At 47.4% G+C, this 4,501-nt stretch overlaps 1 long non-coding RNA gene across 1 annotated transcript; it reads left to right on the top strand.

The window, feature by feature from the left end:
* Nucleotides 1-2,245: 2,245 nt before the first annotated feature.
* Nucleotides 2,246-4,016, top strand: LOC144149363 (uncharacterized). The gene is made up of 3 exons (XR_013318283.1): nucleotides 2,246-2,502; nucleotides 3,160-3,253; nucleotides 3,714-4,016. It is a non-coding gene; the product is annotated as an uncharacterized LOC144149363 (long non-coding RNA).
* Nucleotides 4,017-4,501: the final 485 nt, after the last annotated feature.

Genomic DNA, 4,501 nt, shown 5'->3' with positions numbered 1-4,501 from the left:
TGATGGGCGCTTTCACAAGCAAAGTGGATGGCAGTTTATATTCCTTTTTTCGCCAATATCAGCTCTCGTCTTGCGTGAGCATCCGCGCTTGCGCTTCGTGCGGATTTTGAGCGAGCAGATATAGAAGCGGCCGCTGGAGCTGCCTGAACCACTTCATTACACTAAACTTTTTAACACCCTTTAGGGCGCTAAAGGGGTGCACGCAACATTTTGCACCTTTTAGGGACCAAAACATTGCTCCGGCACCCAATCATGAGGGTGCCACAAATTAAGGGGTGTAACTCTTAACATTTTTACACCCTTTAAGGTGCTAAAAGGGTATACTGAACATTTTGCACCCTATTTGCACCTTTCAAGCGCCCAAATATTGCTCGGGCACGCCATCTCGAGGGTGCCGAAATTCAGGGGTGTAATCAACAGTTTCAAAGGGTGCTACGACCGTTAAAGGGGTGCTAAAAAGTATTTCTTCTCGATTGGGGTGTTACCACGGCACCCTATCGTTAGGGTGCCTAAAAGAACGGTGTGTGAATGCAAGCATGCAAAATTGCACAAAAACCATGCCAGTTGTAGCGGGCCGGCGTCGCCGCGCCTGCGGCGTGCACTGCATGTTTTCGCGAGAAGAAATCGCTCCATGCGGTTCGCGCTTTAGAACGTTGTGCAGATAAGCCACCGGCCCACCGCTCTTTCCCTTTCCGAACAAGCGCGCCGCGCGAGGCCGAAGATTTCCACCACCAGTACGCTGCGCTGGTAAGCAGCCGCCTTCGGCATCGTGAACACAAGGTGAAAAAAAAAAAACACGTATCACGTTTTGCGGCATCTGTTCATAGACGCTAAAAATTCAACCACGATCCTTCAAAACACAAACACTACGGAAGTTAAAGCCGTGCTCGCTGTAGGGCCACGCTTGCAATGTGTACTTGAGAGGTAGGTTGCGATGTGGTTGGATTCGCGCATGTTTTGGTTATAGTGTGGTATACCGCTTATGATGGAGATTTTTGCGGCTCCCGCGACATACGTTATAAGCGGTCCACACTACTTATAAGCATGCGAAGTCCCGCCAACGTTTTCTTTTTTGAAGGATGATGTTTGCCATCCCAAGCTGCAGTTATCTACTATAAGGCGCTGAACCACGCAGCGGTCTTGAACTGAAGAGAAACTTCTACCGCCCACTAGCCATCGGTGGCATGTTTTATATATTGGAGGTTAAATGTAAAATGTGCCAGCACATCATGTTGCAAAGGCAGTGATGCGATTGGGACGAGCAATTTTGGAGCAGCCAAAAGTAGGTTTTGGAGCCGCAAAATCGGCTTTTGGAGCAGCCAGATCGGGATAGCATTCGATACGGTAGGCCACAGAACTTTCCATAAAACCAAAATGAACCTAACACAGTCACATAATGTGGACAGTTTGATGTACGTACAAAAAATTAGAATATTTTGAAGCTAAAAACGACGTGGCAATGAAACACTACATTACTAGATCCAGTCTGAAAACGGCTTTGAACTTATTCAAGCAAGCAGAACTTGTAATGAAACGAAACAGGCACTTGTGCTAAACCCGTGTTTCTCTGGTTAAATATGCTTGAAAGTAGAACTATCGTGATTGGTCTAAATTTTTCTGTTGTGCCATTTTGTCCAGTGCTGCCGCCATTGTTGTTTTACCCTCAGCTAGAAGAGACTGTCCACTTTCTACATCACTGAAGCTCTCTATTATGCCTTGGCTCTGCATTCGCCAGCATTTTTTCTTATCTGCTGCCAATACTTGTCAATCCATGTAGTCGGTTTTGATTCGGGCACAATCTTGACGACGCACCCTGAGGTGGCGGAAGAAGCGGCTATTGCGCTCGCAATAGCCAGCACGGAAGCCAAAATTATTGTGTCTGATTCCAAGACGGCAATAAAAAACTTCCTGGAGGGACGAATATCCCTGCCAGCGGCCAAAATTCTTTCTACGTTTATTGGCGACAGATGCAGGCATGTTCGCCTTGTATGGACACCAGCGCACTCGTCCCTGCCGGGAAATGAACTGGCTCACGAAGCAGCCCGAGATTTCGGCAACCAGGCTGACCTCGACGGAGACATCGGGCCTACGTTCACGGGGAGCAGAGACAGGCTGACCACGTACAGGGAGATCACGCACCACTACAGGTTGAGTCGCCTCAAGTACCCTGCACCTAGGGTGCCTCGATGCGCGCCCGCTCCGCTGAGGGTGGCGCCACTCTTTGAAGGGGTCGGCGCCGCCAAGACCGGTTCTCGGGAGGCGCCGCCACCATTTTCTTGCATCGCGCCGCCGCCGACTCCCGCGCTAGGCGCACGAAAAGCGGCGCTCTTCACAAAGTTTTCTGCAGAATGCCAGAGTGCTGCGTTCCCCAGTGTTCTAACAGCGCTAAAAATGTCTGGAGGGTGTTTTCGTTTGCTATAGACCAAAAAAAGGCGGCTTCTGTGGCCGGTGAAGATCAAGCGGGACAAGTGGCAGCCGACGAACCACTCCTGCATATGCAGTGTAAGTACCTGGCTTCTCAGCAGTGCCAAATCCATTTGGGGCTATTGTCAGCTTGTCTGTGTCGCTGTTTCTAGATAGCAGACGTACGGTTTTATATGTTTATGTTGGAGGTTTCATCACGCTTTTGCGGCCTTTTTATATTTGATTCATGCAAACGGACGTGGCCTCTTAAAGCGGGGGTCCGAATAAAACGTGTGGCGCTTTGCACCTTCAGTCATTTCACTTTGTATCACGAAATAAGGCGCTCGTTGTAAGAAGGTGTGCGACCTTTCTCAGCCCCGAAGCGTCATCGCAGCGCATCATGCTTACTTTACCAAAAGCGCATTTTTGGCAGTCGGAATGATATATCCCGAAGCGTAAAACTGCATCCGACGCGTTATGCTCGTGTTTCTCCCCGTTGTCTCAACTTAAGGTCTGTTATAAGTCTGGTTGTGCCCAAAAAGTATGAGATTTAAGACATTTATTCTCGCTTATCATGCCATAAAAGTAGCGCATGAAGGTGAAAAGAAATGTGTCAATTACACCTCTATTTTGTGAATCATGTGCGGATGTGAACCGATATGCGTGGATGCCAGTTTGTTCGATTTGCTTGATTTCACGCCATTTATTCTTATTTCTCGAGAGAAAAGGCACCTATATTGACAATTTATCGTGCAGGCTCACTTGAAAGGACCCTGTTTTGAACAAAACCGAGCAGAAGGATGGAAGAAGCTGAAGCCAAATGCTGTGCCAACGCCTTTCCCAGTCAGAGGTAGGCATTTACCATTTGATTCACTGCGTGTTTTCGTATAAGAACGTACATTACTAAAGAAATCGGTGGTGGCCGCTGGGAAACGTTCCATGGCATCTGAGCCGTCGGTCTGGCATGCTTCACTTATTTTGACTTTAACACGTTACGCATGCATGCAAGTATGTATATGTATCGATGCTGCTTCTCCTGCTCTTATCGGGAGTCACTTCCACCTATTCAACTGTAATGTCGATCAGCCCACGCAACAACCTTAACCTCACGCATCCACTTAATCCATTTCCACCGGAAAAGGCACAATCGCTCGCCCTGGTTAATTATGACAAGTGTAAATGCTGAGATGCCTGTCATGCAGTGTTCCCGCTTTGTTCTTTGTTTTGATTTCCCGTTCCCCTGATTACCACGCTTTCCCTGAACTTACTGCTTAATTTGATCATTGGTTTGCATATCGTTCTGCTTCCAGTTGCTCCAAAGCAGCGAAAGCCACCCAGAGACAGAACGCAGCCTGAGCCCACATCCAACAATGAAGAGGTGGACAACCCCGCTGAAGAACCTCACGCATAACCAGAGACAGCGGAAATGCTCCCCGAGTCAACTCAAACGGTATCACGAGAGACGTCATCGGAAAACCTCCCATTCAACAGCCCAGGGGTTGAAGCTTTGAATGTCGGAATTCCAAACTCGGCAAATAAAACTCTCCCAGCTACTAAGACACACAGGGATTGTGCTGAGTTGAAAAAGCAGTTGGCAGACCTGGAAAAAAGATATACCGTACTTTAAGAACATCACACACATGCTAAGAACGCAATTCAAAACCTCAAAAAGCAAGTTCAATAGCATTCTAGCGCAATCATCATTACCTGTATTATAACAGCAGTGAAGTGTGTTTGTATCATTTTGCACATAATGTATTAGGTAACAGCAGTGGAGTATGTTGTTCATCATTTTGTACAAAGTGTATTTTTGCTTCAAGGTATTAAATGACTATTCCTACTTCCGTGTAAGCCTTTATGTTTAGATTTCAGACCAAGGACGCTAGTAATATTCTCGCCGCGGCGGCCGCTTTTCTGATGGAGACAATACAAAACGCCCGTGTGCGAGAGATTTCGGCGCATGTTAAAGACCCCTAGATGGTCAAAATTAATCCGGAGCCCTCCACAACGGCGCTCCTCATCGCCTATTTAGCGAAGGCGCGTTAAACCTCACCAATCAATCAATCAATCAATCAATCAATCAATCAATCAATCAATC

Source organism: Haemaphysalis longicornis, unplaced genomic scaffold, assembly GCF_048455015.1.
Source record: "Haemaphysalis longicornis isolate Haplotype H1 unplaced genomic scaffold, Haemaphysalis longicornis Haplotype H1 scaffold_8, whole genome shotgun sequence".
In the NCBI taxonomy this organism is placed as follows: domain Eukaryota; kingdom Metazoa; phylum Arthropoda; class Arachnida; order Ixodida; family Ixodidae; genus Haemaphysalis; species Haemaphysalis longicornis.
Note: the sequence above shows the minus strand (reverse complement) of the source record. Positions and strands in the feature narration are given on the sequence as shown.